The 26,317-nt window shown below is 36.0% G+C and overlaps 1 long non-coding RNA gene across 1 annotated transcript; it reads right to left on the minus strand.

Annotated features, from left to right (window-relative positions):
* LOC149075185 (uncharacterized) lies at window positions 1-23,597 on the minus strand. Its single transcript, XR_016194132.1, has 3 exons — window positions 23,431-23,597; window positions 15,945-16,051; window positions 1-81 (listed from the first exon to the last, which is right to left on the minus strand). It is a non-coding gene; the product is annotated as an uncharacterized LOC149075185 (long non-coding RNA).
* Window positions 23,598-26,317: the final 2,720 nt, after the last annotated feature.

Below are 26,317 nucleotides of genomic sequence, written 5' to 3' on the forward strand. Positions count from 1 at the left end.
CTTTTTCCTTGATCTTGGGTGACAAGGCTTTATCCCTTCACAGATCCTGTTCTGTCAAGACACCAACAGGATAACTGCCTTCTGAAATGAAAGTTGGGAAGCGTTAACACTAGAATGATGGAAGCAGTCAATTTGATCGCAAAACTACTTTGCCATGCAATTACAACATAAGTCAATTTCAAATGACTAGAACGACGCTAGTGGTCATGCTATAGTTGAGTTTTCTTTTTGGTATGTCGACCGAGTTGATTTGATAATGCTCATCTGACTCCACTCTGATTAAAAGACGACTAGTCACAATCACCAAATTAATTTATTTACAAAAATGCACACACATGAAAAAACATCATGTTATTTACCCCCACTCGCAATCCCTGAATATTTTTTTCCCTCTCCATCGATTGGCGCGTGCAATCGGTGTAGTTACTTTCCAATGCCAAGCGTTGGCGAAACTCCGCCACACAACTCCCTGCCAGTCTCACACTTCATTTGTGAGACGAAACCGAACTTTGCAACAGTATCGGGAGATGTAAATTTTGCTCTTATCACTGGAACGTGATGAGTCATCCTGAACGGCTTCACCCAACAGCAAAAATGCCGGCTTTAATCTGTTGATGTTGACCACCTTTTCTTCGTCATTTACTTCCACCACGAAGTCCTTGGTCAATCTATGCACAACACGGAATGGACCTTCGCACGGGCACCGGAGAGACTTCTTGAAGGGACCACGGCGGATGAAGACCTGAGTGCAGGTGGTGAGCTCCTTCGGAACGTAGATCTTCAGAAGTCCATGCCGCATAGGATTCGTTGGTTTCAGAGATCTGATGATCCTTTGCAATTGGGCAATGTAGTCGGGAGGGTTAGACAATGGCTGATCGTCGTACAGCTGACCAGGAAGATGAAGTGAGGAACCATAAGTCAGCTGGGCTGTCGAGGCATCAAGGTTACTCCTATATGCTGACCTTAACCCAAGAAGAACCAATGGGAGAGCTTCATACCAGTCTTAGTGCTTCATACCAGTCTTAGTCTAGGCCTTCCAGGACCTGTTTTAACATATGACACATCAATGCTTGCTTGAGTGGCCTATGGAACCTTTCTACCATTGCATTGCACTGTGGCGTATATGCAGCAGTCCTTGTAATTTGGATGCCAAGCATTCGGGAAAGAGCCTGAAAAAGACCAGATTCAAATTGTCCACCCCTGTCGCATGTTACCCGCTGAGGTGTACCAAATCGTGCAATCCAACGCTCTGGCGACACTTTCAGCCATCATTTACTATCATGTCGGATAGTGGCACTACCTCAGGCCATCTTGTGAATCTATTTACCATCGTTAGACAGTAACGGAAACCATGACACGGAGGAAGTGGTCCTATCAAGTCTATATGAACAGGTGAAAAACGTTCATCGGGGACTAAAAATTTTGTCAAATTGATTAATTGTTGTGGTCTTGATGCCAGCATGAGATAAGGCATGCACCTGTTCAAACATTTTTTTTTCTTAAGGTTTGAGGGACATGACATAAAATCTATTTTCCCCAGTAGAACTATCACAATAGAGGTGAATATCGGATGCAGGCATCCCCAGTTTCAAATATACAAATACAAATATACAAATACAAATACAACGCCACAACAGGCAAAATGCCCAACGAGGTGGCTGATAAAAAGATGCCCATAAAAATATGGTTGTCATATGTTTCAAAAATACAGCAACCCAATTAAAAATGCAATTAACACAAATTACAAACAATATATACACATGATTTCGTTAATTCTACACTACAATCAATATTACCATCCAGGATATTTTTCATTTCCTCATCTTCAGATTGCATTTTGCTCCATAACTGCATGTCTGCTAAAGAGAAAAATTGGATTTCACAAATAGGGGATAAACTATCCGCTACAATATTACTTTTACTGGGTAAATACTGAATATCTGTGGTAAACTGCGAAATGAAGTCAAGATGCCTAAGCCTACGAGGTGAGCATTTATCTTGTTTTTGCTGAAATGCAAATATGAGGCGTTTATGGTCCACAAATAAAGTAAAGGGCCTAGCATCTAACAAATACCTAAAATACTGAATTGCTGAATATGCAGCAAGCAATTCCCTATCATAAGCTGAATAATTGCATTGTGCAGGTGACAGCTTTTTTGAAAAATATCCAAGAGGTTTTGGGCCATCAGGTGTTACTTCATGTAATACAGCACCCATCGCAAAACCACTGCAATCAGTGACCAAAGCCATTTTAGCATTTGCTGAAGGATGGTACAATAAGGTTGCCTCAGCCATGGCATTTTTTGCTTTTTCGAAAGCTGTGTCTAAGTCCGAATTCCATTCGATTTTCCGCTTGTCATTCTTTTTTGCCTCAACCAGTAACTTAAGGATGCAAGAATGACCGGAATTTCTGGAATGAAACGGTGATAGAAATTTATCATCCCCAAAAATTGTCTAAGTTGGCTAAATTCAAGATTGCATCAACTTTTTCTTTAGTAGGACAACAACCATTTTGATTGATTGCGTGACCTAAAAATTCAATTTTCTCTTTGCCAAATTCACATTTAGATTCGTTAATGACAATACCATATTCCAAAAAACGTTTCAAAATTTCTTCCAAATGCTGCCTATGCTGCTCCGGATTCTCACTAGCAACCAAAATATCGTCAATGTATGAAAAAACATAGTCCAAACCACGCATAACCTCATTGATAAATCTTTGGAAAGTTTGTGCTGCTGAACAGAGGCCAAAATTTAGAAATGGAAATTCAAATAACCCAAATGGTGTTATGATGGCAGTCTTGGGTATATCAGGTGGATTAACTGGAATTTGGTGGTAGGCGCGAACCAAATCAATTTTAGAAAATATGCACTTTCCATTGAGCATATGCGAGAAATCGTGAATGTGGGGTACAGGGTACTTATCTGGTACAGTATTGCGGTTCAGAGCTCTGTAGTCACCCGTGGGTCGCCAGTCAGACGAACCCTTGGGAACCATGTGTAAAGGGCTGGCCCAATTACTTTTTGAAGGCCTGCAAATACCCTTATCTAGCATATAATCAAATTCTCGCTTGGCTATATTCAACTGCGCAGGATTTAATCTGTGTGCTTTGGCTGAAATCGGAGGGCCTATGGTAGGTATAAAATGTAACGTGTTATGCTTTACAATATTTTGAGGTGCAGTATTCAACTGCGTGATCTCCTTATACTTGAGCAAAAGATCGCCATACACAGATTTGTCCGAAACTGTTTTTACTGCCTGAATGTCACATAAACTAGCACGACCATGAGACACAAGATTTGTCAAGGGGTCAATTAAGTTAGGTTTTTTAATGTCAACAAGCAAACCAAAATGCTGTAAAAAATCAGCCCCTATAATGGGTTTGCTGACATCAGCAATGATAAATGGCCACTGCAATGTACGGCGTAATCCTAAATCTAAAGTGAGCAATTTGACACCATATGTTTTTATACATGTCCCACTCGCAGCATAGAGATTAAATGTGCTAACAGCAGTTTCTTTACTCACAAAAGATCTGGGATAACATGAAACATCGCTACCAGTATCTACCAAATATTCAGACTTATTTAAGCGATCTTTCACATACAGCCTGCGACTTAAAACCAAATTCCCAGAGGCCGCAGCTACTTCTTGACTCGTTTTTTGACCCATAGGAACAGGGCGAAACGCACTTAGTTGCCTTTTCTCCAAATCGAAAATGGTACCAACAAAGCCAATTTTCTTTTTTTACTGCATTACGATTTCTAGAATTAGAGCGATATCTACCTCGATTATTATTAGATCGACAGTGATTCAACTCTGTCAAATTCTCTACTTGTTTTGTTAATTCATTTACCTGATGTTTGAGATCAACTAGTGTTGCGCTTTCATCACTTTTACTAGCAGTCAAATGAGAGGCATTTATGGAAGCAACCGAGACAGCAGTGCATTTGCAAATTTTATCTGCCATCTGTGCCAATTTGTCCAAATTTTCGGAACTAATGGCCAGGACGATTTGCACTGTGATAGGCAATCTACGCAACCATAAATTTTTCAAAAAATTATCATCAACGTGACCTTCGCTGAGATCACTCATTTGCCTTAACATTGAGGGTGAGCGATCCCCTAACTCAACATCAAGTAATGTTTGAATTTTTTCGTGTGAGAAATTTCAAATTCTGAAAGCAAACGGGTTTTTAGCTGAGAATAAGGCAGATCTAACGGGGGGTCGCAAACTACGTCAGTAACATGTGACAGTGTTTCAGGGTCTAACAAAGCAACTAATGTGTCGAATTTTGTCTGCTCAACAGTAATCCCAGACACCCTGAAACTGGACTGTAACTGAACAAAAAATAGTTTCACATTGTTTGGCCAAAAATTTGGTACTTTGACAGACACACGACCACATTGTGATTCGACTTTCTCATCTCCTGAATTTCCAGGTTTCGGATCCGGCATCATGAGCGTGTAAACTTCAATACCAATGCGAAGGGAATTGCACTTTTAACACCCCCAGAGGACAGATGAGAAAGTGAACATACAAATCCGGCCTACCTTTATTCAGCCACGTGCCAATTAATGTTCTTGCGTCATTCCACACCGCGTCACCACATTTGGGATGTCGACCGAGTTGATTTGATAACGCTCATCTGACTCCACTATGATTAAAAGACGACTTGTCACAATCACCAAATTAATTTATTTACAAAAATGCACACACTCGAAAAATCATGTTATTTACACCCACTCGCAATCACTGAATATTTTTTTCCCTCTCTGTCGCTTGGCGCGCGCAATTGCCATAGTTACTTTCCAACGCCAAGCGTTGGCGAAACTCTGCCACATCTTCTCATGTGAACATAAATATTAAGATAGAAGATAGATTTCTTGGTTAATTTCTATTTGTTAATTATTAGGTGTCCATTTTATACCATTCTTGGGAAAAATGAACACTTTAAGTTATAATGTGGATCACAAAAATTTTAGGTTATTAAACATTAAGGGTTGATGTTTCTATAGGGACGGTCGTGAGCAAAGTATCTGCTGAAACGATAGGATTTCACACAGATTATTTTATAAGAAATTGGAACTGGTGGGCTGCTCTGAATGTTTCTATAGGGAGGGTCGTGAGCAAAGTATCTGCTGAAACGATAGGATTTCACACAGATTATTTTATAAGAAATTGGAACTGGTGGGCTGCTTTGAAGAAAGGGTATCCATCGAGACCACTTTCAAAAGCACAGTGCAAAATGTATAAATTACAATGTAAATAAGTCAAGGTGATCCGGATGGTCTTACTGCACTGCCCATTCCTTTTTTTAAAGGGATTTGTTTGCGTTCATTTTACTTTCAATGCCAGTATGATAGTTTTTTTGACAAATGAAACACCTTAATTTGTAGCTTTGCTGACGCTAATGCGAACTGATGTTCCCCATAAAAACTAAACCCATATTTTGTTATTTTCATGATTATTTGTTATTGGATGAGGACAGCGATTTAAATGGATTGCATTTCTAAATGAAGCAATATTATTTCTAGTAAAGATAGGGAATTGATAATAGGTGTTGTTACATATGTTGTGCATGTAATTCTTGCTCCTCCCTCAGAGGAAGGATTCATGAATGGTTGTATAATGATAGATTGCCTGCTTGTTTAGCTGAGATGGTTTACTGAGATTTGTACATCAGATAATTGCACAGCTGATAGAAGGTGCTAACACTAACGAACAAATTGAAGATGGATACCATGATGGATGTACCATGAACTCAAAAAATTAGTTGGCATTTGGTATGATTCATGCTCATTTTTCAAGATTTGTATTTGTAATGAGTTTATTATTATTATTATTGATAACTAGCTATAATACCTGGCGCTGCCCGGGTTTTCTTCAATGAGGCTTTTTGGATCACGTGATACCTCCCTCTTTGTGGGACATACACTGTGTCCACGTTAACCAATATGGCAACTTCCTGCGCGACTCATGAAATAAACAAATCTAGATGTAAAGAAACGTATAAATTAATTTTTTCCCACTCAGTATTTTAATCCCCCCCGCCGAACTTCAAGTTATCCATCTGCCTGTTTCAGCTCACAAAAATGCTTAATTAAAGCGGTGGAATTTTTTCGATGGGGCCCATTTTACAGGGCCCATAATTAATTTTCAAATATCCTAACCCACGTGAATTTATGCAGTTGAATATTAAAAGACCGAATATGGAGACATTAATTTTCATGCTTGAGAAGATATATAAAAAAGTTGAAATCAATGTTATTGCATGAATATCGAACTTAAAAGTAGGTCCGGCTAATTACTTCATATTTAATCTCCTGGGCTTTGTATATCTCTAAGCGAACTCAATATTTCAAAAATCGAGAATTCTATGCAATTTTTAAAGTTATTAATGTGGCAGGAAACCACCACTAAATTTCTGCATTTATACAGTAAAATCGGCAATTTTAACACTGATTTCTGTGGGGATCATCCTTTGCCTGACCTTCAAGTGATGCTGATGACTATTGAAAAAGTGTGGCAAACCATTATAAAAGCATAAACTATTATACATACACTGGCATTGTTAAAGAAGTGACAAACCATTGTAAAGGCATATACATGTCTGAAACACATTTTTAGGGAACCACGTTAACCAAAGTAAACGTTCTGAAAGTGATTGTTGATGCCCAACAGTTTTTTGCCATTTGGGGCATTTGCCCAGGCCTGACAAACTTTAAAGTAGCCTATCGTTCAAGTTGGGTCCCATTTGTCATATATGCAAAATTTGGCGAAGATCGATCTAAAATTGTAGATTCGTATAGAGAACAGACACATACGGGTCATTCCCAAATAAAGTGTACAAACTGTTTCCGTTACTTCAACCAACCTCCGTTACCTCTTCCAACTGTTACTTCATAATTTTTTTTACAAAATTCCCAAGCACATAAGGGGCATTTTAAAATGAATAAAGGTAGTTATATGACAATACATTCTGTGAGATATAGATGGCTATAGACGTCCGGAAAATAACTGTTTCCTTAATACATTCTGTGTTTTACATTTTATTATTACATTTTATATACATTCTGGATATACTCGATCACTAATGTGAGATTTACACCAACATCCAAACAACATCTCCTGAAACCATAGTTGATATCACGTGTAGCAGAGTAAATCTAATCGAATTGTCATGACAAGATGGTATCTATGAATGAAATTTCTAAATCGCTGGATGAGAATAGCACTGTGCAGTGTGAAAAATGGCAGCGCAAACAAGAAAAATTAGAAAAGAATGGTAAAATGATAGACGTTACAAAAATAACAAAAGAGCAGAGATTGTGGAACATCTCTTCCACATTGTGGATTTGGGCTCATTTAGAACTGATTTTGAAAGTAATGAAAGAAGAATATGAAAAATAAATGTGGTTCACATTTTTTTCTGATGGACTTTGTACTCAGTACAAACAAAAGAAAATTTTCACTTATTAGACTAACATGTCTCAAAATATTTCAAGTGTTGTACTTGGAATTTTTTTGAAGCAAACCATGGAAAAGGAGCAGTTGATGGTGTTAGTGATATATTAAAAAGGACAGCTGATAGTATGTGGGAATGACACATCAAATGCTACTCAGTTTTTCACAATTCTCAAAGATGCCACCAATGTAAAATTGTATGAAATCAAAAATGAAGAAATAAAAGGTATAAAGAAAAATAATTCCAAATGTGATATACCTGTGCTGAAAGGGACTATGGCAGTCTACCAAATAGCAGCAACTGGCAATGGATTGCTGATATGTTTCTTGCTTTTGTGAAAGAAATACTAATCTCTGTGAATGCTATGAAAAGAAAACTTACTCTTACCAAAGAAGTATAAAACTGGAAGTTCCACAACCGATTTCAGATTTTGAATCTCTGGAAAATGACATTCAAGAAAATAGTGAAAAAACTATGCTAGACTCCAAAAAGAAATACCAATGAAGAAATGTCAACTGGTCTAATTAGAGCAGGTGTTCATATGCTCTTGAAATTTTGATTTTGTTGTGTATATAAATCTACATACAGATACGTTGTTGCAGCCCAAAATGACAGCGAAGATAATGGTGGAGGTCAAAGTTATGTGCCTCAAAACTATGAATGATTCTAGGAAGCTGTTCAGAGCTGATGACAAAGATCTCTTACATCCACTTTGACCAGATTTAAAAAATTTTGCCAGAGCCAAAATTCAAACCACAAGGAGAAGGGGGCGTGTGTTTTCTGAATTTCCTCATAGCGTGGATGTTTTTCAGATGTCATAGAGGATACCTGTCATGTCCCATGTCTGGGATACCTTTCATATTGTCTATATAATTGTTGAAAAAATAAAAGTGTATTTAGAATAGTTGTGATTGCTTACTCTAAGTTAAACATTTCTGTTTACATGTTTCTGTTAAACATGTCCAATCTGTTACGGGAAGCATTTTTACAGTTCACAGGCAAAAAAATTAAAAAGCACTTCAAACTAAGATGTTAAATTATAAGTTATCAACCCATTGTCTGCCAGAAATAAAAAAATTTAATTTTAAGTAGTTGAAAAAAATCACAAAAAACTATCAAAACGACAGAAAAAAAAGTGGAATTTTTTTTTTCATTTTAATTTATTGTTGTCGCCATTCTTATTTTTGTAAAAGTTCCTATAAAAAATCTATTGTCATTTATTTATGTAAATTAGTTGTTGTATTTTCCTATTGGCTGTGCTCTGATGTGTATTTTTCTGAGATGGTCGGTCCCAGGAGTTGGATCGTTCCACATTTCCTTTTATAGGCATAAATACCCGGAGCCACTTTGCATTAACTCGCATTCGTTCTCGCCTTTCAACTCAAAATACATCACTTTAAGTGAAGGTGGTCGCCTTTGGGTGAGTCACCTGAAGAATGAAATAGCTTGTCTCACTGGTGCTTATACATCGGCGGCTGGTTCCGGACCCATTCATGCCACATCTCTAGTCAATCGTTGTCGTCACGGTTCCTGTCATCGTTCATCCGTCCGTCGTATGGTTCCGCATCGATAATTGCTTCTGATCGTCATCTCCGCTGTTCAGTTTGCAGCTCTTCCCGACACGTGAGGCCTCGTCTCAGATCGTGACCTTCTGTTCAAGGTCGATGACGTCACAGCTCGTGTGACCCGATAATGATTGCCAAACTCCTGCAGTCGGACTAGATTGATGAGACAACAGACTTACATTGGTGTACGGTATGAAAATTGAGAAATAATTCTGTTATTCATAACCTATTTAATTGTTAAAGAATTAATAAATTTACTTTTGTTAAAAACTAGAAATTTCTTTAAAATCATTTGTCTCTCTCCTTTGTGTATCGATTGCACCGATTTCGCCAGACCAGAATCCTGGGTAGCTATGCTGGGTTGTCGCACATCGCTGCGGCCGGAAAAAGATCATGCAACAACGGGACCAACGGCGAATGACGAGAATCATTAAACGTGACAGACGTGCAACCCTTCCGCACATTGCTGCAGATTTCAATGCTGGGCCATCAACAAGTGTCAGAGTGCGAACCATTCAACGAAACATCGATATAGGCCTTCGAAGCCGAAGGCCCATTCGTGTACCCTTGATGACTGCACGACACAAAGCTTTACGCCTCGCCTGGGCCCAACATTGGACTGTTGAGGAGGACTGGAAATACGTTGCCTGGTCTGACGAGTCTCTTGCTTCGAGCTGATGGACGTGCACGGATATGGAGACAACCTCACGAATCCATGGACCCATGTCAACAGGGGACTGTTCAAGCTGGTGGAGGCGTGTGCAGTTGGCGTGATATGGGACCCCTGATACGTCTAGATACGACTCTGACAAGTACGTAAGCATCCTGTCCGATCAACTGCACCCATTCATGTCAATTGAGCATTCCGAAAGACAATTTCAGCAGGACAATGTGACACCCAACAAGTCCATAATTGCTACAAAGTGGCTCCAGGAACACTTTTCTGACTTTAGACCGATGGTTCTCAACCGGGGACCATATGGCCCCCTTGTGGTACTGGGATACTTCAAGGGGGCCACGGAAGAAAATGGAGAAAGGAGCCATGACAGGTGGTTTGGAGAGCTGAGAAGAAAAATTAAGGTGTGAAGAAATAAAGATTTTATATTAGTGACTAACACTTATATACAGTGAGAGAGAGAATCCAACAAAACCACCCATAAAACCAGGGCCTTCTTTAGCGCATGGACCTACCCAGGCCTCACTGCCTACATTTTGCAACAAGTTCCCTAGGATGGGGTTTTTCCTCAAGTCCCCGGCTAAATATTTCAGACCCCCCCTCCCTATATGAAATTTATTGTATGAAAAAAAAAAATGATGAAAACCATATTAGGCCCCGGGCTGTAGCTCTGTCAGTCCCACACTTGTGAGGGGCCTCATGCCCATAAGTGACCCCATCTTATGATATTTTGTATAGTACAATTAATTTTGAAAATAAGTAGGAAATATGTAGGCTGTTTATTTCCAGCTAAAGTATGGGACTACCATACCATCACTTTGCCTAAGGTGGAGGCCCCATGATGTTGAGACGGTCCTGGTAGAACTCGGACTAGCGGGGAGATCAATAAATTCTAGGCTAGTGGTCTGGAGGCAATTTCCTTTGCAAAATTTTCGTTCATTATAAATTCACTGAAAAAAATCATTTCAATACGTATAAAGTGTCTTGCTTCTAGATGAGAGTTGAAAACTCTGGGTAAGACAGGGGAGCCACGAGAAAAAAATATGGTTCAAAGGGGGCCACGGGCAAAAAAAGGTTAAGAAACACTGCTTCAGACACTTCCGCTGGCCATCAAAATCCCCAGACATGAACATTATTGAACATATCTGGGATGCCTTGCAACGTGCAATTCAGAAGAGATCTCCAACCCCTCTTACTCCCATGGATTTATGGACAGCCCTGCAGGATTCATGGTGTCAATTACCTCCAGCACTACTTCAGACATTAGTCGAGTCCATGCCACGTCGTGTTGCAGCACTTCTGTGGGCTCGCGGGGGCCCTACACGATATTAGGCACTTCACCAGTTTTTTTTGGCTCTTCAATGTATATAGATAATGTTATCAATAGTATCAAAGTAGTTGGTAGTATTTATACTGATGTGTCCTCTGTAAATGTAACTGAAAATAACACAGTGTACAATTGCAGCTAGTGATGCTCTTGGTACTAAATTATCTGTTGAACAAGGTTATGTATATTCTAATCAGGTAAGTTCTCAAGAAAATAATATGGACAATCAAGGGGAGTGGCAGACTGTCACCAGAAAGAATTGTATTAATAACAGGTTGTTCATACAGTTAAACGTTGGATTAAGAATAACTCTGTTTACGAGCGATTTGCAAGACAAGTAAAACACTTCTATATATAAAAAAGGGTTTTAATATACATATGTAATTCCCATTTTAATAACTTCTGCTCAGAATAATAAATTTAAAGAATTAGAGCAGCCACAATTACTCTTCAAAGGCAACTGAATGTTATGGCCTGGAATGCTGCTGGTATAAGAATAGGATTAAAAGAATTTAAAGAATCCATTGACGAGAGAAAATTTGATATTGCACGTATTTGTAAAACAATGTTAACACCAAGTATAAAAAAATAATTATAGGATTATAATTGCATAAGAAATGACAGATTACACAACTGAGATGGAGTTGCCATTTTTGAAAGGAAATTATAATTATTTTTTTGCAAGTGCTGAGACTTCCCCCCACTCCACACAACTTAAAACAGTGACTATAAAGACATTTATAAATAGAAAACTTACATGTATATGATTACATTTATGTCTGACAGATTGTGTTTTTATGCAATCATATTATATTACCGCTGTGGACATTGTCAATTCCGTCAAAATTATGGTGCACATTTTGAGTATAGGTGAAACAACAGTTTGCGTAACAAAGCAGTTGGGTACATAGGCATATTGTAGGTTTTGTGACTCTGATAATACCCAATAGCATTCAATTGTCTTCTGTATTTTTAGGCCATGCAGAAGCATAAACATTATTTATAATGCTCAGCAAAGAGCTACAAATGAAAGTGCTTTATTTATCAAAAACGATTACACTGGAATTGAACACTAAAATTTAAACAAATCCTTTTATAAAAGGGATGCACAACACAGTAAAACCATCTGGTCTACCTTGACTTATTTATATCAGACTTTTTAATTTACACATTTTGCACTGTGCTTTTGGAAGTGGTCTCAGAAGAGCGTCATTCTTAAAAACTTACATGTCAAATTACATAATTGGCTGGGTGTATTGTCAAAGAGAGTTGACAGACATGACTGTGGAGAGAGGACTCCAAAAAAAAGAATGCAATATATATTGTGTATTATATTGTGAGGAGATACAGAAAAAAATTGTGTGTGATTGCTAATTTGTTTGGCCAAAAATTGTTTTTGTAACCAAGTCATCTGCCATTTTGCTTTGGCTGAAAAAAAAACCCATCAAACAACAGTAAAGGCTTAAATCTTGTGGGTGTTGAAATTGCAGAGAAGGGATATTGTTCATTCCTTAATTGTGTTCCATTTGAAAAGCATAAATGCGTGTAAAGAAAATATAATTATGTTATTTAAAACATTTTTAATTGTTTTTTTTCCTAGTTGCTGTCCTGGAAAGTGTTATAAACTCTTTGATGAAGGCGAACTGACAATTTAGTTTACTCAGTTCTATGCAAAAAGAACAAAAGATGAGCAAGATGGTTTCCTACAAGGCTTGATGGACATAGTTCCAGCAAGTAGAAAAAGACCCAGAATGAACGTGCCAGAAGAGGAGAGAAAAGCCAAAGGTTATACAGTTCACTATATTCTCCTGAAATCCAGTCTTTGTCAAAAAGTATGTAAACAAGCCTTCATGAAAACTTTTCAAGTGACTAAAAAGAGAGAGAGAGAGAGACCAATCGACCTTTTAACATTGAACAAAATCCCTGTAGACATGAGAGCCGAAAGACTCCCCCCTCTGTAATAAAACATGACCAATTGGCAAAAATTCACTCCCACATCACATTATTTCTGACCAAGGTTTCTCGTTGTACTGAGAAAGAAGTGATCTATCTACTTGAATTCTGATCTCAATGTGAAAACTATACATGACTATATGGCTACTGTATCCTTACTTCGGATTCCAGTGCAAGATATCTACTATTTTAGGCAGCTGAGTGTTAATACCTTCATAACCTAATAGATGGTAAAATAAAATGTTTCGTTCATGACGAAACAAATGGAGGCAAAGGACCTGAAGAAGTTACGCTCTTTTTGAAAAAATGCAGCTAAAGAGGGGTAGATCTTGCACCTTTTTATGGGCAGCTGTGGAGGGCAGAATAAAAATCACACATCAATTAGGTTTTTGATGTTCTTAGTGGAGTCTGAACATTTTGAGGAAATTAAACTTTATTTAAAATTTTTTTTTACCCTGTGATAAGGATTTCGCCCCGATAAAAAGATTTATCAAGAAGAGATTCATGTGGATCACAATGGACCGATATGTGGATTTGATCAACCAGAATGCATCAAAGTTTACTGTAGTAAAACTTGAAAATAAGGACATTATCAATTTCAAAACGTGGTGGCCTAATCTGTACAAGAAGAAAGTCTTTAGTTTAGAAAGCACCCACACAGTGTACACAATACACCAATAGTATTGTGTAATGAGCCAATGAGTATTGGCTTCTTCTTCCCAAGAAAACCTGGTGTACCACAAATAATATCCCAAAGCCAGGCTTATTCATCAATAAAACTTAGAATAACCAAAGAAAAAATGGACAACTTGAATAAAACAAAAATATATACCCCGATGGAGTACAACAATTTTTGGGACCAGATTTTTAGTGCACCAACCATTAACTCATTAGAAAGGCAACTGTGGCTATTCTTAAGCAATTAAAATTAAGAATCCTCTCTCAAGGATTCATTAAATGTATTCCAGACACTACAATTTAATTTTTACTAAAAACAAATTATTGGAAGATATGTTTTTTGCCTCCTGAAAACTTGAGAAAATGTGACATGACCCCTTTTTACATTTAGCGATTCATTTAAAATGTGTTTCTTTTTGAGTTTGCTCTTGATTGTATTGATTCAACATACCTCAATTTGATTCAACATACTTTAAGATAACTTCTTTTGCTGGGTCATTCTTAGAATAATTAGTAGAAATTCTCAGAAATTTAATAGCGTTATTAAAAACTGGACTTAAATAATTTAAACTAGAATTAAATTATTTTTAATTTAAACTACAGAAAGAAAAACTATAAAATAATGATTAAACTATTAGAAATTTAATAGAATGAGTCTATTTCCACAAAAATTCAATCTGAGTACATTTGTTTTCAGTCTTTATTTTTAACTTGTTTATTTTTAACTATTTGTGATTGCTCTGTGTATTTTATTTTCCAACATATTTGACAGATTTTCAGTCTCTTGTTTTACTTCCAAGTTTTCTATTATTCATTTTCTACAATTCATTCTCTTGATATGCCATTTCCTTTTACACCATTCACAGACATGCTTAGTGTTTAATGGAAAATGGTTTCCAGATGAGCATTAATTAAAATTACTTTGTCTAGACCAGTGGTTCTCAACCTGGGGCCATATGGCCCCCCTCGCGGTCCTGAGATATTCTAGGGGAGCCACGGGAGAAAATCAGAAGAAAGGTGATCCACGACAGGTGGTGAAGGGAGTCAGAGAACTGTGAAGAGAAAAAAGATTTTTAAAAGCGAAACGTGGTTGAAAAATATTACTACTTTCAGAATTCATCAGATCCGTCCATAGAAATAGGATCATCTTAACCTTTCAATTAACCCTTGGGTCTATGTGGGCATGACCCGGGTCTTCATAATGGAGGGATGGGGACTGCACTATATGGAATCTGATACTATGATTTTCATATGTAAGCTGTTACTTCCAGCTAAGTATTTAGGGCAGCCAGAGCAACGGTTGGTGTGTTAGGGATGTCGATTTACCGTGCATGTTCGTTGAATCGTAATCTGCCATTTGAGTCCGTGCTTAGCCAGAATTCCAGAGATTGATCCGATTTATTAAAAATTCATTCCTAATAAAAATATAGAAAGTATCTCAATCTTGGGAGAGGGTAGGGGGGGCCATGAGAAAAAATGTGATCCATAGGGGGCCATGAGCTGAAAAAGGTTAAGAACTAGACCATGGTCGTGGTTGGTTTCAAACAGGGCTGTAATGATTTAAATCAACTGATTTAAAAAAAAAAAAAAAAAACACAGACTAGAAAATGGAAAAAACCAGGACATTTTTCTCAAAAAAAGTTGGGAAAGAAGGAAAACCATAATTGCCCAGACAATGCGGGACGTATGGTCACGCCCCCCATCCACAGCAATGGAGACCACATCAATGCATGGACTGGTTGAATCCCAGAAATAGAGTACAGAAATTCTATGCAGCTAAGGAAGAGAGAACACCAAGAACTTGGATCACCAAATAACATCACAAGAATCCCGGCGAGAACAAATCAAATTCCAGCACAAAATAACACAGAAATAAGGCGTTTCAACACAACGTCCAATAGTGCAACAGAGGGGAAAAAATCGTGAAGATTACATCCACCAAAAAAAGAGAGATAAAATATGGATAAATCCCAACTGGCAAAAAAAGAATAAGGCAAGACAGGAAAAAAGTCAAGAGAATTTTATTAATACAGAAAAAAAAAAAGACTATCAGCAGAGCAGATTTCTGGGCGCGAAGGGGGAAAAAATGCAGGAAGGAATTTCAGAGATCAGAAGTGAACAAAATAGTGAATAAGAAGTTGGACACAACAAAATTCACAGTGAAAAGGACGATACAAAAAATTTGAACTATATTATAGAAAAATTTCTATGGTAGCCATGAAATACATCTGGAAATTCCTGGCTACAAAAACAAGAAATACTAAAGAATACTTACAATCGGTAAATATTGTAGTGTACAACTCGTGTCAACAATGTCACTTGCGGGGTACCTCAGGGATCCTGCCTTGGGCCACTTTTATTTCTGGTCTATGTCAATGATATCTATAAAATATTCAGAAATTGCAAAGCATTTATGTATGAAAATCATTGTGTTACGATGTGTAAAATCAATTATGATATGAACTTATTAAGCACCTGGCTATCAGTGAATAAGCTACAACTTAATATTTCTAAATCAGTTTGCGTACTTTTCAGACCTTAGCAAAAGCTGTTGGACCCTGTTCCATTGCCAATAAAATTCAAACAGGATAAGTTAAAGTTTGTCGATTCGGTTAAATACCTCAGTTTTAATTGATGAGCATCTTTCATGGTCTAACCATTTACTAGAAGTCAGCAAATCATTAAACTTTATATACATATTTTCAAAAGCAAGGCATTTTTTACCCTTTTATGTAATGTGCATGTTATATTTTTCACTATTTTTCTCTAAATTAACTTATTGCTTGGAAGTATGGTCATCTGCCACTCAAACATCTCTACAATCCCTGATAATTGCTCATAAGAAATTATTGAGGGTGATGCACTTTGCCTCATTTAATGAGCACACATCTTTTCTTTTTAAACTCTGGCGAATTCTTCTGTTAGATAGCTTGGTAAATTATCGATTAGCTATAATAATGTATGAATTAAGAGATGTAAAATTCTCGAGAATAATCTTTCGGAGAATATTCTCCAATAGGACTACTATTATAAATAACTTGAGAATATTCTCCCGTTATTTATAATACAGTTACATATAATATCCTTGAGAATATTCTTATAGAAAATAATAAGAATTATTCTGAAGTTATTACTTATGAATACTAGTCCTTCCAGAGAATATTCTCCTTGATGAGAATATTCTTCAGTTACCGAAATCTTTCCAGAGAGTATTATCAAGAATATATGTAATAACATGTATTATAATAAATAATCTCGATAAATAACTTGAGAATAAATTATTTTTGATAAGATTATTCTCTAGTAACTTCTAATAGAGTAGTCCTTTGAGAGGACTAATATTAGAAATCCATAGGACTACTAGCTCCTGTCTCTCTTTCTGTCAAGAAGATGGGCATTTGAAGTTTGTAGACCACAATATTAAAGTTTGAGAGCAAGAAAATTAAACCAACAGGACTGAATTGCACAACTTTTAAAGAAATGTGTGTGATACAGAATTTAAGTGTATGTGCATTGAAGAAAACAACAGTTCTGTATCTTAGAATGAAGGTGATTATATAAGAATAGCTTCCTTTATCAAACAACTTTGGTTAAATTTCTTTTGAACTTATTTCTGAAAATTTATCTAATTTTAAAATAATTTTTCAAGGTTTTAGTCCAGAGGTTTCTAAAATTCTTTATAACCAAACTTTTAAAACCTCTCATCATGACCTCGAACTAAAAGTTGTCATTAGGGGTGATTATACCAAAATTTGTTTTGTTGTAAATGTTTCAGGTAATGAAAACTGGTTTATATTTCACAATATAAACAAAATTAGTAAAGAAATTTAAATTATTTAAAAGAAAAATGAATATTCTCAATTATTCTCCAATTTTTACATCCAGGAGAATATTCTCAACTCACATATCTAGTATGAATAACTGCAGAATCCAACACATATTCCCTCGTTTCCTATCCCTGCACACGGATATCTAACAAGATTCTCCTCCAGAAACTGTATCCCGACCCCTACAGTGAATTTCTTGAAATTTGAGAACAAATTTCAAGAAAAATATTGTTTTTTTTCTGGGGTAATCACATTTGGAATCCTTAGCATTGTTCAAAATGACTGTATTTAACCATCTTCTGGATGAAGATCCCTTGGAAATGCGTGCAATCGAGATAAGTCATTCTGAGGATTCATTACCCTGGAGGTGTTTTCCGCTTGTCCAAATTAGCCATTTTTGGGAACTTAAAACTACAGAATAACTTGAATTATCATTAAACATAAATGTCAATAACATTATTATACATTAATATCACTTTATACAAGAAACCTGTCATGTATAGCAACAGACCTACAGAATGCCTTCATCTGGCTGACGATTTTAACAGGCAAATTTTCTGGGTCGGGCTTATATTATCAGCATCTTGAAAAATCAAGCCAAGGCTTATTTTCTGCTTAGGTGTTATTTTCACATAAGAAAAACTATACTTTTTGTTCTGTTTCAATTGAAGATGTTTGTTGCCGATATTCATTCCAAGAATCCCACAGTTATTTTCTTTTCATTATGAGATAATGTTATTTTTGTCTCTTGATATTTCAGTTATGAAAGTGTGATGTACCTGTATAAAACTTATAAAAAAGTATTGCAAAAAACATGTAAATATTTTTTGAATGAAAATTCATTTTACATACATTGGTTTACTTCACAGATGCTTCAATTTATTTATACAAGGATTTGTGTGTGTGCGTGAAAAATTGTGTATTATAAATAAATTTCTGTAGGTATGCTTATCACATATATCAGGTATATTTTTTAAACTAAGGTCCATGGTTACAATTTTCTGTTTGCGATTTCTTGTAAAATATTTTAATATGTGGATCTCGTACTTAACTGCTTACATAAAAAGGTAGAAGAATTATAAAAAAAGGGTGTTTGTGATTCCAAGAAATTATTTATTATCACATTTTTGTTCCTAAAAAATCATTAAAAAATATTTCAAAAATATACATATTCTAAACACTGCACTATGCAGCAATTTTTGGAATACATAAACTAAGCTCAAACTAAAATTTTAACCTGAAAGTAACACATTTTCTTTGAAAACAAACAATATTCCCTAAAAAAACCCATTTTCCCCAAAAAACCTGGGAGGGAAAATGGATATCTACCCGGGGAGCAAATTTGACAACCCTGGTTTTAACCCCATAAAATAATGAAATCAGCTTATTTCTTACACATGGCCTGAAAAAAAGGTAGTAAGAAAAAAAATTCTTTTTTTTTCCTGTCATTTTGATCGTTTTTCATGATTTATAGCACATAGAAAAGTTTATTTTTTAAATTTTTTCAACTACTTGAAATTAAATTTTTTTTATTTCTGGCAGACAATGGGTAGATAACTTATAATTTAACGTCTTAGTTTGAAGTGATTTTCAATTTTTTTGCCTGTGAACTGCAAAAATGCTTCCCGTAACAGAGTGGACCGAAATGTTCGACTTAGAGTACGCAATCACACAATTATACTAAATACACTTTTATTTTTTCAACAATTATGTAGACAACATAAAAAGGTATCCCAGACACTCCTCTATGACATCTGAAAAACATCCACACTATGAGGAAATTCAACCCCCCCCCCCCCCGGTTTGAATTTTGGCTCTGTCTGGCAAAAAGTTTTTAAATCTGGTCAAAGTGGATGTAAGATACCTATATCTTTGTCATCAGCTTTGAACAGCTTCCTAGCATCATTCATAGTTTTAAGGCACATAACACTTTGACCTAAACTCAGGGTTAATACAAAATTTTCAAAATGAAAAGTAAGGGGCTTTTAAGGACTTTTTAGGGAGTTTCAAGCAGTTTTTAAGGAGTCATGGCAAACTTCATAACTTACAAGTTTTACAGCAAAAAAGGGGTGGGGCACATATGCAAACAAACTTTCCCTCTTCTCAAAAATATAGATGTAGAAGTGGTTCAAAAAGTACAAGTTTTGATTTGTTACCCAGCATCATAAGAATTCATAAAATAATCAATCCACATACATGCTTTCTGTCTTCACCAAAGTGTTCTAAAACCTTCAAGTATTAGCCAAAAATATAACTCATAACAGCATCACATAAATCCTAAAAGTGATATTCATCCCCCCCCCAATCATTCAAAATAAAAACCACAGCAGACAAAGATTTTTCTTACAAAATTATTTATATTTGCCGCAACTCTAGGCACACACACACACTTCCAGCACAACTTCCTAGATAATAAATTGCCCATAGATGGTAATAGACCCGAGTTGTGCTTGGTTTGAAAGAAAGTCCCCCCCCCCCCAGAAATCACTCGCTCAAACAATCTGGGAATGTGCCGCGGGCCGCTCAATTGAAGTAAGAATTTGCCACTTGAGGCAGGCCACATTTAGGCCATGTGTTGAGCACATGTATGCTTTAAAATAAGGGGCTGTTCAAGTATTACGTCAGCAATTTTTGACTCGCCCCTCTTGTCAGAAAAAGTCAGCAAAACTCTCACCTTCCCCCTGTCACCGCTCTGCCCCCTTCCTTCTAACACTTATTGGTGGAATCTGAATTGGGGGCTTCCCCCCCCAAATTATCAAAAATTTATTTTTTTAATCCACAAAATATTTTTTAAAAGAATTATAAAAATATTTTTTACAATTTCGAAACAAAATATCTTTATATGTTATTATAATCAATTTTTGTTAATTTCAATGCTATTTGAAGGCTAAGAACCCAAAATTGCTCAAGAAATTCATTGCGACCATACCTCTCTAAGCCCATGATAACCCTTGACCCGCGGTAAACATTCGGCCTGTGCGGACCAAATGTGGCCCTGGCGTTATGATGTGGCCTGTCCCTAAATCTATTTTTGTAACAATGAATAAGTGACACATTTACAGATCGCTTAAGTGACTCGTGGCACAATTCCAGACCATTTAAGCGATCTGTGGCACATTAAGCGATCCCTTCAGTGACATGTGACAAAGTTTTAGAGCATTAGTCCTGCAACCAGTGCAGTTCTACATCACTCAAGTTATCCGCGGCACATTCCCAGATTACTTAAGTGATCTGCGGCATAATCACGGATCACTTATATGACGCGCGGCACAGCGCCAGAGCATTTGGATCTGCTAAGTATTTGAAGATCACTAGAGTGGCTCTGTAGGGGACTCAATAGGGAGAATGTTAGTCTCTATAATAAATGATGATTTTTTTTTCGACGTCAAAAATTGCCAAGTGACGGACCATATAAATATAAAAATCCAGATATTATTAATCATATACACAGTTTTTTTTAACATGCTTAATTATAAAGTTAGTTTACTAAAGCAGTGTTAAATTTTTTTTAATTACTTTGATTTTTACAGCATATATTTTTAATGAACATATATTTAATATATGTGATAAATATGAAATGGTTATACTTGTGTGGCAAAAAATTCTACATAATATTTAATACAGGCCTATAATTTTTCCCAAGAAATAATTTAAAATTGCTGATAAAAAGCCAGAATATGAGGCATCAAATCACAAAGAATGAAATAATTATCAGATACAACCTGATTGTTGTAGCTGAGGCAGATGGAAGAGAGTAGAATTAAAACCTAATGTATATAATGCCTGGTGGTGACAAGATGTGATGTTTCTTGTAGTGATGATTGTAAATAATAATAATAGCTTCTACACAAATACAAAAACGCCACAACAGGCAAAATGCCCAACGAGGTGGCTGAGAAAAAGATGCCCATAACAAATATGGATGTTATATTTCAAAAAATACAGCAACCCAATTAAAAACGCAATCACAAAAATGATAAACAATATATACACATGATAAAATACTATACAATGGCCATAATGTATTTATGGTTGTCTTATTCCAAGTATGGATAGCTTCTCGATTTACCCCAACATGTTTATCATACTTTTTAAACGTGTCAATTGTGTAACAATTAACTACCTCTTGGGGTAAGGTATTCCATTTATTAACAACCCTATCAGAGAAAAATTCCCTGCGACACCATAACCTTGCATTGTCCCTTACCAATCGATACTGGTGTCCCCTTGTAAAAGCAGTCGGTTGGCGGTGTACTAAAAATCCATGGTCCATCCCATTGAAAATTTTGAACACTTATATTTTCACAAATAATATTGCTTGAATGGGGTTAGCCTAAGAGACGTTATTTGTGAGGTTAGAAAACTTTTTTTTCCTTAAAAAGTTTTTGAGATATGTACATGACATTTTGCATGGTCAACAAGGCTAGTAGAAGTAATAAACAAAAAATAATAATTGGAATCTGGGATGATGGGTTGCATTTCAGTATCTAGTTGAATGATTTGAAATCGGAGCGATCCAGTCTTATTTCGATGAATTTTGAGTTGCAAGCCAGAATAAATATATTAACGGTCAAAAAAACCATTATTTTTTACTTTATATATTTAGGAGAAATTTAAAATAATAGTTTTTTGGTAACTGCTGTGCCTCTGGTCTAAAAATACGTTAGAAAAATTGTATTTTTTCTAATGAAAAATTCCACAAAAACAAAGTTTACATAATTTTTTTGCACATAATTTTCAAATGCAAGTGTATGAATTATTTTTATACATATTCTGTATGTTTTGGTGAACACTTTAGTGAAAAGTTCACTTGAATATATTAAAAAAGTTATGATTTATTTTCTCAAACACGTCGCTTGAAAATTGACGCATCATTTCTTGATAAATTTCAACATTTTTTTCCCAAAAAGTTGAGATATGTAAATAATATTTCACACGGTTAATAAGGATGGTAAAAGCAACAAATAAAAGAAAATCATTGAAATCTGAGAACGAGTGTCATGGCCGGGTGATTTGAAATGTAATGACCTTTACGTCATTATCATAAATAATTAATTTTTTTCATCTATATCAGTATCTAGTGATAGCACATGAGATATGCTTCAAAATATAATAAAATCGAAAAAAATCAGATTTTCAAATCAATCACAATTACTATCTTAGTGTTTGGAAAAGGTGGTGAAATAAATCAAATGTATTGATACAAAACTGCTGGAAGCTCTGCCACCCCCTTCGTGGAGCGGTCATAACAAAATGTGAGTGTGAATCTCAGACATAGCACCATCATCAGTGTTAATTGAAATCAAAAGAGACAATGCCCCTTTAACTAAACTCTCTCTAGGAACTAGAGTTCATTCGTTAGTTTCACCATTCTTTTCCATTCCAGTTTCTTCACCATTCGCGTAAGACATTTTTTGGCTGACGGCCATAGTGTTGAGGTTGAAATGTCATCTCGGGAGAACGCTAGTTTTCTTGATAACGATCTCAAATTAAAGGTGAAACGTCTGATATCCGAGGTGAGCATGAGGATAGCATTGTTAGTGAATTGTGTTGTTTACAAGTGCTGTGTGTCCAACTTAGAATAAGACTTAATTTTGGTGCTTTCCATTGCTTCAAAAACCCATCGCTTTCATGAAGAATCTTTTTGTTGATTTTTAAAATGCATTAATACTTACTGGGGTTACAATGACCTCACGACGCCAGTCAAGGGTTAAAGTTTCCTTATACACATCCGCCATTTTTTTTTTTTTACTACGCGTCTGGGTTCGAACCCCGAAATCTTGGTGGGGAGGGAATCGCCGATATCAGCTGGGCACGTAAAGAATGGATCTAAGGATAGCGAGATAGTAATAACCTTTCACTAATAAGATCTAGTCATTTTTGAATCATCACATCACTAATATGGCAAATTCGAAACAATGAGAACAGCCTTACCCATAAGATTCCTACTGATACTTCAAGGAGGCGTTCATCAGATCTTATTTTTTCAAAGTCAAGAGACGTGGGCACCTTAATCGGTAGCTTACAGGATAAGACGTGCGAAATTTATATCAACAGGAACACACACACAAAAAAAAGGCACTAGACACGGCCAGACAAAACACGTGCGGCATCCCGCAAAAACTGAAATGAATTTAATTGGACACGCGGTGTTGCCAACAGTAAAAACTTATATTCTAGAAACCAAGCGTAAAAACTTATCGACTAAAATCAGTTGCCAGATCCTTGAAAAGTTTTCAGGGAAAAAATTATCCTTAATTTTTTAAGAAGCCAAAAAGTAGCCCAAGTATTTTTGTACTTGTGTCGCCATCTAGGATACAATACACAAACTACAGCGGTAATTAACCCATTGGTTTCCAACTGGTTCTCCCCACAACAGGGGTTTTTTGCGATTTTTCCCCCCCGAAAGATACCCGACAGACCAGTCACGACCCAGGCTCTGTCCCTCCCGGGATCATCGCCATATGGCAATATCGGCTAAATCTCAATTTCTTTTCTTGCATCACCACCTAATTGCTTTCTAAGAATAGCTTTTTTTTGGAGCCCCTTTTTTTTTGAAGTCCTTGTTTCTCCCTGGAAAAAAAAAACTCACGAATGTTGAGATAGGCAGTTCCACAGTATTTTAGGGTTTGTGCATTCGGTTGTGCATATACAGTATAACCTTCCGTTAGTTGAACATGTATTAGAAGAAAAAACGGAAAAGTTCAAGTTCCACGTGAATCCGTACAGTTTCCTAACAGAAAAAGTAAGCAATATTAAATATAGTTGCACATTTTTGATAAATTTGTGCATTTTGTATTTTAAGCATTTTCTTCAATGATAATTTATTCAGCATCTTCAAAAACAATCTAGATACAGTCTTTTGCAGCCCTCTAATACTTACAGTCAATAAAGCGTAGTAAAATAATTTTTTTTTCTGTTAGACATATCAATAAATTAATAAAATTTACCACATGTTTTATTTTTTTCAATCATATTTAAAAACTTAAACTCCATTTGGCTTGCGAACTTCGAAAAGTTACAATAAATCATTTAAATCGAGTTTTATTAAGAAATTTATACAACTTAAAAAGTAGGTTTTTTTTCCAATTTAAAACCTGATATATAACTCAATATATGAGATTAATAAATCCTAAATAAATGAAATGTAATTTGATTTTGCGGGAAATATACACTTGTATCATAAAATATAAATACAGGGCTGACAAAAAAAAATCAGAAAAAATTTAGGTGCCAGCCAAATTCCGTAGGAGCCAAGCATGGTTTTTTCGCATGAAAAGTGTCTTAAATAATCTTTTTTCGAAATTTCTGGAAATTGGTGACCCCTTCCCAGGGCCGCAAGTCACAACTACATGCTTTGCAACCTGGGGCAAGCCGGAATTTTCGCGCCCTTTGCATGTAGAAGAAGCAGTTAAAGGGTGAATTCGACTCCGATTCTGGTCCAGCGTGCGGAGCACCAGACCTACCTGCTCTCCCTAGTCCGGCCCTGCTCCTTCCCATGTTGAAAACAGTTAATTATGAAATCAGAAAATTTTGAGTCATCCCCAGATATCAGGGACGCCGGAAGTCATAAATGATTGGTGTTGCTCAAAGTTTGTGAGACATTTCTCAGTACGGGTCATAACAACATATATTCCCTATTGACCATGCGTCCTTTTTTTGAACTAGAATGTGTCCCGTTTTTTATCCATCAATCTGTATTTGCGCGATGACATTTCAGCGATGACGGGTAATTCAACCTACTTTTGTGGAAAAAGATTTTCACCTCAATAAAATATGGTAAATCTATGGGTGTCTGTGTTTTAAAATCTTTTTAAAGATTAGCGAATCAAAATTTCTCTGGAAGAGATACCACCGGTCCCTCTCACAAAATTTGGTTATGCGCACGTCCCTGAGCCTCCGTACAGTATATGTAGACCTATTAATGCTATACATACGCTTAAATACATGAGTGTATACATATACATGAGCACGGCTTGATGAATCCAAAAAAAATTTAGGTGTCAACAAAATATTATAGGCACCAAACTTTTTCCCCACAAAATTCGTCCAAAAATGTGTATTCTGACTTGTTCCGGACCCCTTCCGGACCCCCCTGTTGGCAGACAAGTCAACGTGATTCCGATAATTCTGTACTGCTCAGACTTCAATTCAGATAACAGTAATACATAAAATATTAGGCGTCAAAGCCAATTTCATAGTCGTCATGGTGACGTAGCGCCTGGGATTTGTCCCAGTATATGAGTCCTGTGTATATGAGTGATTATCCCATCAGATTATTTTGAACAGAAATTTTTCAACAGAAAGAATTTTGGAATTTTTTGAACCAAACTAATAATAATTACTATTGTGCAAGAAAACACTCTCTGAAATTAAAAAAAAGTGGTGTTTTTTTTCTCTCAAAAAAGCTGAACGACGACTTTTCCGTCACTTAGAAATAAAATTTAAGTTAATTGAATTTAATACTGATAAAAAAAAAGGATATAAAAACGCATAATAATAAAATAATAGAAATAATAAAAAAAAGTAATTATAATAAAAATGAATTACTGAATTGATAACATTTGAGAAATAAAATGAGATAACATGAGACCTCTTGGCTGTACGTAACATGGAAGGCTGTAAGCCAGCCTTGGGGTCTTCAACGCGTTGCCAATTTGGCCCTCGAAGCTTTTCGTCGTTGCCCGCCGATTATTTTCAGAAAATGGTTGTCATTGGAAAACATTGAGAAACGATTAATTCTAGAATTGATGAAAGAAACAATTTTGGAATTGATTAAAAACATAATTTCTGATGAAAGAAATTATTCTATAATAAATGA

Source organism: Pholcus phalangioides, unplaced genomic scaffold (assembly GCF_987345545.1).
Source record: "Pholcus phalangioides strain wild (caught in Gottingen) unplaced genomic scaffold, Ppha-v1.0 ptg000015l_1, whole genome shotgun sequence".
NCBI classification, from domain to species: domain Eukaryota; kingdom Metazoa; phylum Arthropoda; class Arachnida; order Araneae; family Pholcidae; genus Pholcus; species Pholcus phalangioides.